The sequence below is a fragment of the Lipotes vexillifer genome, unplaced genomic scaffold (genome assembly GCF_000442215.2).
Source record: "Lipotes vexillifer unplaced genomic scaffold, Lipotes_vexillifer_v1.1 scaffold526, whole genome shotgun sequence".
Taxonomy (NCBI): domain Eukaryota; kingdom Metazoa; phylum Chordata; class Mammalia; order Artiodactyla; family Lipotidae; genus Lipotes; species Lipotes vexillifer.
In genome coordinates, this window is record NW_006784581.1 from 209,728 (window position 1) to 222,189 (window position 12,462).

The following is a 12,462-nucleotide window of genomic DNA, read 5'->3' on the forward strand; positions in this document are numbered from 1 at the left end:
CCCAGCCGGCTCTCTTCTTGGCCCTGCTGACGTGTCCTCTGCAGCCCATGGGCACAGTGGCCCATCTCAAACACGTCACGTAAACTCTTCAAACCTTAGTTTCTTCCTACGAAAAGCAGGCTCAGCAATGCCTACCTTGTAGGGCAGTAGGAGAAGCTCCAAACACAGCACCTGGCACACAATATCCACAACATCAAGAAATGCTTTGAAAATAATACTAATAGTGAACGCTCGGGACTTCCCTGGCGGTCCAGTAGTTAGGACTCCTCGCTTCCACGGCAGGGGGCAAGGGTTCGATCCCTGGTCGGGGAACTAAGATCCCGCAAGCCAAATGGCGCGGCCAAAATAAAAACTAACCGTGAACGCTTATATCATGCTTACTACATGCCAGGAATGGTCTTCATTTATATGCCTGATTTAATCCTCCACAACCCTGGAAGGCAAATTCCATTATTATCTCCACTTTACAGAGGAGGATGGTAAGGCACAGAGGGGTTCTGTAACTTGTGCATGGTCACAGGGCTGGTAGATCTGGGGTTCCAAGTCAGGCAGTCTGGCTCCAGAGGCTAGGTGTGAATAGATAAACGAGTGAATTAACCAGCTGGTGTACTGGTGTACAGATGGACAAAGAACGTGGATCCCCGTGGACTTCAGGAAGCGGCAGGTTCTCTAAGCAGCACATTGATGACTTGCAGTCTGGAAGGTCCCATCCCAGCCCCATGGAGCTTAGGAACACCGGTTAATCATCTAATGTTGCTGTGTAGTGGCCTCACCGACTCCAAGCTAGAGGTGAAGGCTATCTCCCTTACTGAGACAGGGATAGTATATGCTATAATCTGGAAAGGACCCAGAGATCCTTTCCAGTTGTAATTGGACATTTGAGGGAACTGAGGCAAGAGACAGGAAGTGACGGGCCCAGGGTCACGCAGTACCTGCTGAGACAGGACCCGCATCCAGGCCCAGTGCTGTCTTCACTACGCCATATGGCCTCTTCTTCATGCCAGGGAAGTCCTATCTGAAAGACGGAAGAGCAATGATAGACACAGAGAGCAAGCTTTTTTGAAGGAGAGTTGAATACATGGCAGATTGTTTTACAATGGAAAGGTCTTCTTTTGTTGCAAGAAGTTTCTATTTATGTAAGTCTGGTGACATCATCAGGCTTTGCCTCTCCTCTTGCCTGAAGGCTAAGGAAGCTGCACGGATGCACAGAGAGAACCGGACACTGGTATGCACCCTCCTCGGCCAAATGGGCCACTTGCTGTTCCCCAACTGGCACAGCCAGAGTGGACTTTCTGGGTTTGAGCCACTTGAGGGCAGTGGGTCAAGTTCTCGCTCCCACATCAGCCAGACCTGGGTGTGATTCTCCATCCTCAGCTCATCAGGGTGCGACGTTTGGCAAGCACCTTAACAGTCTCCCTGACTCCATTTTCCATTTATCAAATGGGGAAATAATCCCCTCCTGTGGGGTTATAGAAATGAGATTAACATATGTACAGAAAGCATGTAGCAGAGGTCCTGGCACTCAGTAAATGGGAAAGAGGATTGCCTCCCTGGAAGGTTTATTCCACAGGCTGTTTTGATTTATGGTTGTTTGGGTTTACATCTTATCTCCCTCCTAAAGAGATACCCATCTTAATGGCAGGAACTGGGCCAAGCTCATCTTTCCACTCCTGCTGCGCCCTGAGCCCCGCACGAAATCAGTGCTCAGTGGGCACGCATTCAGTCGGAGTGAACTGGACACAAGCAGGATGAGTTCATTGTAACCAGAAGCAGGGGTTACAGCTTTTGTAAAGAGCCTGTGCTGACTGCCATTCTAAATAAGCTTCACAGGTTCTGGGTAGAAATGGAGAGTGGGGGATCGCTCATGTCGACTGAAAAAAAAATGCACAACCAAAAATTTGAGAGTTATATTTCATTCAGCAGACATTCTGAGGACTTCAAGCCCGGAACACAGCATCTCAGATAATGCTGAGAAACTGCTCTGAAGAGGTGAGGGAGGAGCCAGGATGTATAGGAGGTTTTGCAACAAAAGACCAGGTAGTCAGAACATCAAAAGATTACTGTTGGGCTTCCCTGGTGGCGCAGGGGTTGAGAGTCTCCCTGCAGATGCAGGCGACACAGGTTCGTGCCCCAGTCCGGGAAGATCCCACATGCCGCGGAGAGGCTGGGCCCGTGAGCCATGGCCACTGAGCCTGCGCGTCCGGAGCCTGTGCTCCGCGGCGGGAGAGGCCGCAGCAGTGAGAGGCCCGCATACCGCAAAAAAAAAAAAAAAAAGATTACTGTTAATCAAAGAAAACCAGACATCTCAAGTTAATGAATTTAGCGCTTTTCTATGTATGGGAAGATACAAAGTCTGGGCTCATTGAAATCATTCCTTTGATATGCACCTCAGGTACCTGGGGCCAGTATTCTGAACTCTCTCATCCTGAGTCTCCTCAGGGTGAACTGTCAGGGGAGGCTGCCACATTCTCTTTCCCGCCTGAGTTCCCTCATGGCTCACTGTCAGGGCAGCTGTAATTGCTGGCCTGATGGCTGCAACATCCTTTGTTTACTGATACGGCAGGCGATATTTTAGTTCACACTCACAACTCTCATTACTAGTTTTCTTATGAGTGATAAACACAATAATGGTAACCTCCACCTACAGAGGACTTCAAATAGTCCGCATCAAGTTCTTCACACCCTCTACCTCATGTCATGCTCACTGAGCTAGGCATCGTTATCCCTATTTGAGGGAAAGGAAACTGAGGCTCCAAGAGATGATATCACCTGCCAAAGGTCAGATGGCAAGTGTACATCTGAGCCGGGGTTTGACTCCAAGCCTGTCTGACTCCCAAGTCCATGGTCTAAGCTCAGGGGCTGAAAAACCCCCTCCCACTGTCTGGCCCTGTGCCTGTTTCTATATGGCCATCAAGCAAAGAAGCGTTTTTACACTTTTAAATAGTTGGGGAAAAAATCAAAAGAAGACGTATTTTGACACATGAAAATTATATGATATTCCAATTTCTGTGTCCATAAATAAAACTTTATTAGAATGCAGCTACATCATTTCATGTATGTATTGTCTGGCTGCTTTTGTGCTATAACAGCAGTGTTGGAGTATTTTCAGGAGAGACTATGTGTCCTTTAAAGGTTAACTATCTACTACCTGGATCTTTACGGAAAGAGTTTGCTGACCTCTGCTCAATGCCATGCTACCTCTTAAAGATAACCTTCCTGCAAAGAAAACATCCCTTTCCACAAAAGCACCGTTATAGAAAGGGCACCCGCTCCTGCAGCTATCAACATTGCAGCTATCAACATTGGTCCTAGATTCTGCCTTGCCCTGTGCCAAGCCAGCTCTGAGTTCTCACAGCTATCACCAGCTCCCAGTGCAATTCGAAAGGCAGAGCTGGGGGCAGTGTCTGGACTCTGCCAGGCAGGGACAGGCCGGAGCAAGCCTGGAAGGAGTGGGAAAGGGATTTAGACACAGAAGTCAGCCCGACTTCTTTAATACCTTCGCCCCATTGATTCGCGGTTTCCTGCCACATCTTGTTCAGCTGTGAACGTGCCCAGGCGCCAAGCAGGGACAGGCGGGCCAGAACCGATGAAAGCACAGGGGCCCCGTGCCTCACAACATTTTAGCTGGCTCCCACCCTGGAGGAGGATAGAGGCCCAGCTCGGAGGCGCCTCTCTGGCGAGCCTCAGGCTATTCCATGAAATGAGAGCTTGGCCTGGCTGCTCGATCCCCAACCTGACCCACACACCTGCGAAAAGCAGGCCTCTCCTTCCCGCTGCATAACCACTCTGGGGGAGTCTACAACACCCTCTGCCCTTCCATTGCCCCCCTGGGGGGTGAGTTCCAAAGAGCAGATTTTGCTCCTCTGTGGCACTCCTTCATTCAACAGGGTATTTGAGCACCAGCTATGTCCACCTCTGTAGAGATATGCAGGAAGTAAAAGTAACGGAGGAGCTTTCTGTTTGTTTCAGGATACAGATGCACCAGATGGAGAAGCTACAGAAGAATCCGGGCAAATTCGGATCCCTGTACAAATGCTGAGTGCCAGTTGTATATTTGGCATGCTCCAAGTGCTTTCACATCCATGCTTTTACTTAAGCCTCAAAACACTCCTGTGGCCCAGGCATCCTTACACCCATTTTACAGATAAGGAAAATGAGAATCTCAGAGTTTGCCTGATCAAATGGCTGTTAAGAGGTGAAGCTAGGCTTTCCAAGCAGGTCTCACTGGTTCTAAAACATGCGCATCTTTGAAAAACAGGGCTACTACCTCCACGGAGTGCAGTTGGGTGCCCGAGTGGGTGCAGCATGGCGAAGGAAAAATGTCTTCTTTTTCTTTTTGGCCACGCGGTTTGTGGGATCTTAGTTCCCTGACCAGGGATTGAACCCGGGCCCCCTGCAGTGAGAACGCTGAGTACTAACCACCGGACCACCAGGGAATTCTGAGAAAAAGTCTTAATTGAACCCTTATATAGCAGCTGAAAGCACTGGACCAGCAATCAAAAATTCTTCTAGACCCAGCTCTGCCTTTTAATGAGCGATATGCCCCTGGGTGAGATTTTTTTTTTTTTTCATCCCTGGGTCTCAGGGGATGAGCGAAACTACAGTGGAGAAGCTGGACCAAGTGATCTCAAAGCACTACCCACCTTCATTGCTTCTCTCTGTACCTGCTTCACAGGTGCTGCACTTTGGCACAGGATTCATCATTTAGCTCTGGCCATGAATCACAAGGCTCAACCCTAGTGCCTGTATCAGAACCTTAAATAGACAGAGAAGCCCTCATAAAACTCAGATAGTTGAGCTATATGGGCTCATTTGGCAATGAGAAGGGAGTGGAAACGGGGTGATGGGGGCAGGGCAGGGGGCAGAATTCTAACCGTATGTCTTTTTCTATTGCCTTTGAATTTTCCCTCCCTCCCCCCAACCTTTTAACTTTTTGTTTTGTTTGTTTGTTTGTTTACTTTTGGCTGTGTTGGGTCTTCGTTTCTGTGCGAGGGCTTCCTCTAGTTGCGGCGAGCGGGGGCCACTCTTCATCGCGGTGCGTGGGCCTCTCACTTGTCGCGGCCTCTGTTGTTGCAGAGCACAGGCTCCAGACGCGCAGGCTCAGTAGTGTGGCTCACGGGCCTAGTTGCTCCGCGGCATGTGGGACCTTCCCAGACCAGGGCTCGAAACTGTGTCCCCTGCATTGGCAGGCAGATTCTCAACCACTGCACCACCAGGGAAGCCCCTTTTAACTTTTTGAATCATGTAAAGGTAGTACTCATTCAAAAAATAAATTGAAAAATGAACAAAAGGAGTTGATTTACAGAAAATTATTAACTCAAATACTATCGAGGTGAAATGTGGATATGGCAGCAGTCATGAAGGTCCTGTGCAAACGACTGGCACAGAGAAGCTCTGCCCCGCTCTGTCAGCAGCCTGCCAATTGTGCCTTGGTCTGCTTCCTAGTAACTGACTGATTGATCATTGATCACCCTTTAAATCTTATGGGCTGAACATAAAGTGGTAAGAGAAGAAAAAAAAAACAGCAAGACAATTCACAGATTTTTAGATGGAGAAGCAGCTGAGAGAGCTTCTAACTCAGCGCCCTCACCAAACAAAAATTGTTGGGGATGGAAGGCTCAAGGCTTGTCAAGGCTCGTTGGCAGGACTAAGACATCCCTAAGTCCTGGGCCCTTGTTCTTTTGGAGGTTCTATCTCCCAGCAAGCATGTCTAAATGCACCTGCATTGAATAAATGTTGTTCGTATAATCTCTAAAGCATAATTCTAATTTTGCTTTTGAAGTGGTTTGACTCTTTTTTTTTTTTTATTCTTCTTTTAAATTTTTATTATTTATTTTTGGCTGCATTGGGTCTTCGTTGCTGTGCGCGGGCTTTCTCTAGTTGCAGCAAGCGTGGGCTTCTCATCGCGGTGGCTTCTCTTGTTGCAGAGCACGGGCTCTAGGCGCACGGGCTTCAGTAGTTGTGGCTTGTGGGCTTTGTTGCTCTGCGGCACGTGGGATCTTCCAGGATCAGGGCTCGAAGCTGTGTCCCCCACATTGGCAGGCGGATTCTTAACCACTGCGTCACCAGGAAAGCCATGGTTTGACTCTTAGTAATGTAAAATTTATGGTTGCTTATGATTCCTGAGTATTTGAATAATTGTGTTCCCTGGGATTCCGGCAAAAAACGAAAACCTCAATAAAAGTTGTTTTCCTAGGAAAATTCTAAATGCTAAATTTCATAGTTAATGAAGGTGACATAAGGAGAAGTTTTAATTAAACGTACATTAACTTTGATCTTGCAATTTCCTTTGTTATCATCTTTGTTCATGACTTAAAAGTTTCCTAATGCCTGCAAAGCTCCTAAGTAACAGGCACTGTGAGCTGGTGGCAGCAGAGGTAGGAACCCACTCCCACTACCTCCCAAACCACTGTACCCTCTGAGAACACCAGTCCTTCAAAGGGAGGAGAGAACTCCCGCCACTGGCACTGACAAACAGAGCCCGTCTCCTGCCCACTCCCACCTACACGGATGCTGCTAATAGTGGAGGTGATGGGAGCCCAGGGGGTCTTTCCCCCACACACACCCCCGATTCCTGAAATAACCTGCTGTGGAAGGGGCTGTCCCTTCCCTCTTTCAGCACCTCCCTCCCATCAGCCCTTCCGGCAACTCCATAAATCATCAAGGCTCTGCACAAAATTCTCTTACACGGTTTCCCAGAAAGAATCAGTATTAAGTAAAAAAAAAAAAAGGGAAGGGTGGTGCTTCTTAGAGGTTGACCCAGGCATGAGGAGAAAGAAACCAAAAATGTAAGCTGGGGACTACAAGCTGATGCCTACCAAGTTTTGTTTTCAATAACAGAGTTCTCAGGCTGCCTCTTTTTCATTTCCATTTGAAGTTGGGGGGTGGGGAAGGGGGAGAGCTTTGGAGTGGGGTTTGGTGATGAGAATATACATACAAATGAAGATGAGTCAAGGCTGGAAGCATCCAGATGACCAGGATGCTTCGGGATGAAAAGGTTCCCGGGCACAGAGTCACAACTTCTATTCTCTTTAGGGACCCAAGAGATGACTGCAGGGCAAGACGAAGAGTCTGAATCTGTTTTTTTTTTTTTTTTTTTTTTTTTTTCGGTACGCGGGCCTCTCCCTGTTGTGGCCTCTCCCGTTGCAGAGCACAGGCTCCGGATGCACAGGCTCAGCGGCCATGGCTCACGGGCCCAGCCGCTCCGCGGCATGTGGGATCTTCCCGGACCGGGGCACGAACCCATGTCCCCTGCATCGGCAGGCGGACTCTCAACCACTGCGCCACCAGGGAAGCCCTGAATCTGTCTGTTTTAACAGGATGTGGCAGCCCAGGGACTGCTATGTAACTGCCCCTACTCGTATACCTCAAAGAGCACACAGGAGACAGAGGCACCCAATTAGATATGCATTTATTGTCCTTGGTATGTACAAGTGTCAATGTATTATTCATCACCTGCATCTTTTATCCACTTAATTAAATCCTGTACTTGCTCAGTGCTTAGCCTGTGTCCCTCCAACACAGGCCCCATGAGGTCCCAGAAAGCACTGGTCTTAGCTTAGCCCATGCAAATACAATAATAATAACATTAACAGCTAAAACTCATGGACTTTTTTCTTGTGCCAGGTATTTTGCTAAGGACCCCATTCATATCTCATTTAAATCTCAGAGTACCACCCTGAGATAGGGATCGTCATTATCTCTGTTTCACAGGTGGGAAAACTGAGGTTTGGAGAAATTAAATATCTTCCAAGAGCTAATTAGCTAGGGTCAGAAAAATCCAGGTAGTCCGGCTCAAGCCACTCTTTGAACCAGTCCCCTTCACGGCCTTATTAACTGACTTCTGACTGTTATTTCAGGTTCACTGGTGACCTGTGCTCATGCTCACTACGGGCTAAGATTAAAAACCCTCTACTGGGGCTTCCCTGGTGGCGCAGTGGTTAAGAATCTGCCTGCCAATGCAGGAGACACGGGTTCGAGCCCTGGTCCGGAAAGATCCCACATGCCACGGAGCAACTAAGCCCGTGCGCCATGACTACTGAGCCTGTGCCCTAGAGCCTTCGAGCCACAGCTACTGAAGCCCATGCACCTAGAGCCCGTGCTCCGCAACAACAGAAGCCACCGCAAAGAGAACCCGCGCATAGCAACGAAGACCCAACGCAGCCATAAATAAATAAATAAATAAATAATAAAATTTTAAAGAAAACCTCTACCGGACTCAGAGTGGTCACTCCTAAAGCACCTGTTCTCAGGGGCTCCATGTCTCCATTCTAACTCCACCTCACTCCCCCCTCATGGCACTTTCCTACCATGCAGCAGGCACTAGCTTAGCTTTGCATACCCTCTCTCCTTTGAGTCTCACAGCCTCCCTATGAGGTGGGCAGGGCAGGCCTTTTATCCCCACTCAACACAGGGAACTGGGCATAACAGGGATGGAGAGACTTGTCAAAGGTCACTGCAAGCATTTGGTACAGTTGGAATTCTAGCCCAGTTTTCTAGAGCCAAAGCCACCTCCTATTGCTGGTACTACATCTCAAGGTCATGATGAAGAAGGGAAGGAGACTCTCTAGGGTCCTTGGGTCTATGGCTTGTCCTCCTCTCACCAGAGGTCAGAAAATAACTCTCTGGGATTCACCAGAATGACTGACAACGGTGATTCCTTCCCAGTCAAGACTCTCCCCTTAATTATCTGTTCCTTCGGGTTATGCAGTTCCCCAAATTGGTCTTATGCTCAAGGCACAAATGTGCCCCAGGGGAGAGTCACACAGTAGCTTCCTAATTCTTTCATGTTGAGAGAGTTCACAATCCCTTTGCGACAGAAAGGAGCCCACCGAGCTAAAAGTGAGGCAAGGCGACGGGTAAAGGAGACAGCAGAAGGGAGGTGGGGACCGTAAGTCATAGAAAACTCCTTTAGAGTTTTGCCAAAGTTGGTCCAGCACACTGCAGACAGACTGCTGAGTTCAGGGACTGGGAGAAGGAGGCCTCCGTTTTCTCTTTGATCTTCTCTTCTGCTCTCTCCCCCTCACACTCATACTTGTTGATCTGGTGGTGTTAAAGCAATGCAGGATTCAAGAGGGCGTTCAGGTGATCAGGGTGGGGTTCATGGGGCTTTCTTGAAGGAAAGTCAGAGGCAGTCTGGCTGTTAATGAGGCAAACTATTCACCAGGGTCTTTAGAGTCAAAGGAATAATCCCAAAGACTAAATTCTCAAGAAGTTCATCATTTTTCAGCACAGCTAGCTTACCAGTTACCTTATGTGACCTTGGACAGATGGCCTATCCTCTCCAAACTCAGTTTCCTCAACTGCAAAATGAGGCTAGAAGAGACCTACCTCCTCAGGATTGGGTGAAGATCAAATGAGATAATCTAAGTTCTTTGTCAACTCTAAGCCAACAGAGAGATGTCATTATTCCTCATTCACTAATCACCTTTACCCCTAATTGGCTGTTGTACACAAAGTGAGTACCAGAATCTGCCATTAAATTGTTTTATTGGAAGAGATAAAAAGGCAACACAAACTGAAAAAAAGGTTAGCATAAGAGAGCAGACAGTCCTGGACTGAAGTCAACAGCAGCCTTGACAAGGAAATGCCAAGTTCTGTAACCTTTGCACCACACCTCAAAGGGCATTGGCCCCTGACTCACAGGTAACACAAATATTTTTTACTCCAATGTATTTCTTCGTTCAATACACTCATCCTGCTTTCCCTGGGTCCTCTCCACATTTATCAATATTATGACTGCCTTGTAAATAGTAACCTGAGTGTGATAAAAATATCACAGTCACTTATTTAAAATGCCAGCTTCTGGGTTCCATACCTAGATACTCTGGGGTGAGCCTCACAATGGGTGACCCCAGACCCATTCTTTCAGACCCTCTGCATCGGTTAAGTCCCAAAGGGCACAGACTGTGTCATTTAACCACCCAGAATATTGTCAGTGCCCAACACTCAGAAATGATGCTTGCTAATAAACAAGAAACACCAGGAAGTCTGAACACTTGCTTCTTAAAAGACGTAACACTTTGTCCCCAGTATCATTTCACAACTTCAACCAGTTGCATAATTCCCACCTCTCCTTAAGAATGAAATTCCAGCCACGTCAGTTTTCCTGTAGTGAACTTTTCTGACACCCCCACGCTGGATTAAGTGGCCCTCCGTTGTGGTTCCACAGCTCCCAGACCAGACCAGCACTTACCTTATATTCTAGTTGTCAACTTAACTGTTAATCTTCCCCCCACCAGCAAAAAGTTTGCCCCCTTCCCTGAGGACAAGTGCTGTGTCCCCTTCTCTTGTGTGTTTCCACAATCTAGACTGGTGATCGGCACTAAATCAGCAGTCGTTAATGAAATTGAACCACAAAGGGTATGGAATGGGATGGGACAGGTGATAAACACTTTGGGACGGAAGCGGGATGAGAACCCTCTGTGACGTTCTAGTACAAGGACCCTCTCCTAGGATGAGCCACACGACTCTGTGTCGTCGTTTTCAAGGACTGGAGATTTTTTACCTTGTCTGTGGTTTGGGGGTTTTGAGAAATTATTTCAAGGAGTGGACATCAAGAGATGCTCCTTTTAATGCTGTGGAAGTGTCTCAGTTTTTCACACTAATTTTGACATCTTGAAGCAACTGTTTCAACTAGCTGATATCAGAGGATCACTCACACTAAGGTTATATTTGTTTATGTAGCAAATTGTCATAAATTGTATTACTTTTCACCCATGTCTGGTTACCTCCTGTAAGGGGATCATGCTTACCCACACGGTTGAACTCCATATGGCCATGTGACTTACTCTGGCCAAGTACTGTGGGCAGAAGTGAACAGAAGCACCTCCAGATGAGGCTGTAAGAGTAATTTTAGGCTTCAGATGCCCAGGTCCCAGAACAAAGATAATGATAGGAGCAGAGCCCCAACTGACACACAATGGACATAGAGTGTGGGCAAGAAATGAACATTGTTTTGCTGTAAGCCCTGGCATTTAGGATTTGTTACTGCCACATAACCTGGGGTTTCTTGGCTTGTGTCCAGATACCCACACGTCCCCTTTCTTTAATCAATGAAAATGTTCACACACAACTAGCTCATTTTGTAATTTTAAGAAACATATTTCTTTTTTTTTGGCCACGCCACGTGGCATGTGGGATCTTAGTTCCCCAACCAGGGATCGAACCTGGGCCCCCGGAAGTGAGAGTGCTGAGTCCTAACCACTGGACCACCAGGGAATTCCCAGAAAATATATTTCTTAATATATACTCTGTGGGTCTCAGTTTCCATGTCTGTAAAGTAAGGGAAAGAATAGTAACATAATGATAATATCAAATGTTAATTAAATGCTTATCATGTGTCAGGCTGAGTACTTTATTTTTTAATTAATTTATTTTTTTGGCTGTGCAGCATGCCGGATCTTAGTTCCCTGACCAGGGATTGAACCCGCACCCCCCTGCTGTGGAAGCGTGGAGTCTTAACCACCGGACAGCCAGAGAAGTCCCAGGCTGAGTACTTAGAAAAAGTATCTCATTTTATCCTTACAACAACCCAATGAGGTAGGCATTATTATTATTATCATTATACAGACAAGGGAACAGAGGCCTGGAGAGGTTAGGAAACTTGCCCAAGGAAATAAAGATACTAAGAATAATTAGTGATGGAATGAAATGATCTGGCACCAGAGCCTATTCTCCTGACTTCTGTGCTGTATCTGTGGGGTCATCTCTAAGATCCTGTCCATCTGGGACCCACTAAGACTCTGTGACACTGCCATATGGTAACAACTGCCCTAGGTCTTCAATTTTGAAACCAAGACGCATTTCCACCACTGCCCTTCTCTTGCAGGTTTAAGAAGATCATGTGTGCTGTGCTTTGAACATCTTGGAGGAAGCCACCAGAGAAATGGAGGGGATGTCCCAGGCCACAGAGGAGGATGTGCCTCCCCTGGGTGCAGGGTCTGCTCCAGTTACTTTCCTCTCCAAAGTTGCTGCCTTGCTGTGTGAGAAATGTGCCACCAAAGCAGAAAGCCTGCCTGCTCTTGCCGGCAGATTTTTACAGAGATGGAGGTCCCTTACTGGAGAAGTGGTAGCCAGAGCGGGGGCTTCCTCTGGGGGAGGCCGGGATGAGGAGGTGTGGCCTCATTGTGTGGCTCTGGACTCAGGTTTGCAGCCCCAGGTCACAGGGGAATTTTGTTCATTTTATCCTACTAATCCTCACAACAGGCACACCTCAGCCCCCTAAGAAAGGAGCAAGGCATAAGAATTTTCCCTAGTGGAAGCCCAACTGCTTTCACAGAATGACATTGGAGGAACACACACTGACTTCCCGTATCTTGAGCCCAGTGAGACCCTGCAAGGAACCTGCATCCATCTCCCTTCTTCTGTTAGGCAGAAAGGCTGTTTTGAGAAGACACTTTCATTCTCTCTTGATGACCTGGCTCTGGAGATTGAAAAAAGCTCACTGAGTCCAACTGACCT

General features: G+C 47.5%; 1 non-coding gene across 1 annotated transcript; it reads right to left on the bottom strand.

Annotated features, from left to right (window-relative positions):
• Window positions 1-11,147: 11,147 nt before the first annotated feature.
• Window positions 11,148-11,220, bottom strand: TRNAE-CUC (transfer RNA glutamic acid (anticodon CUC)). Its single transcript has one exon. It is a non-coding gene; the product is annotated as a tRNA-Glu (tRNA).
• Between the last annotated feature and the right edge of the window lie 1,242 nt (window positions 11,221-12,462).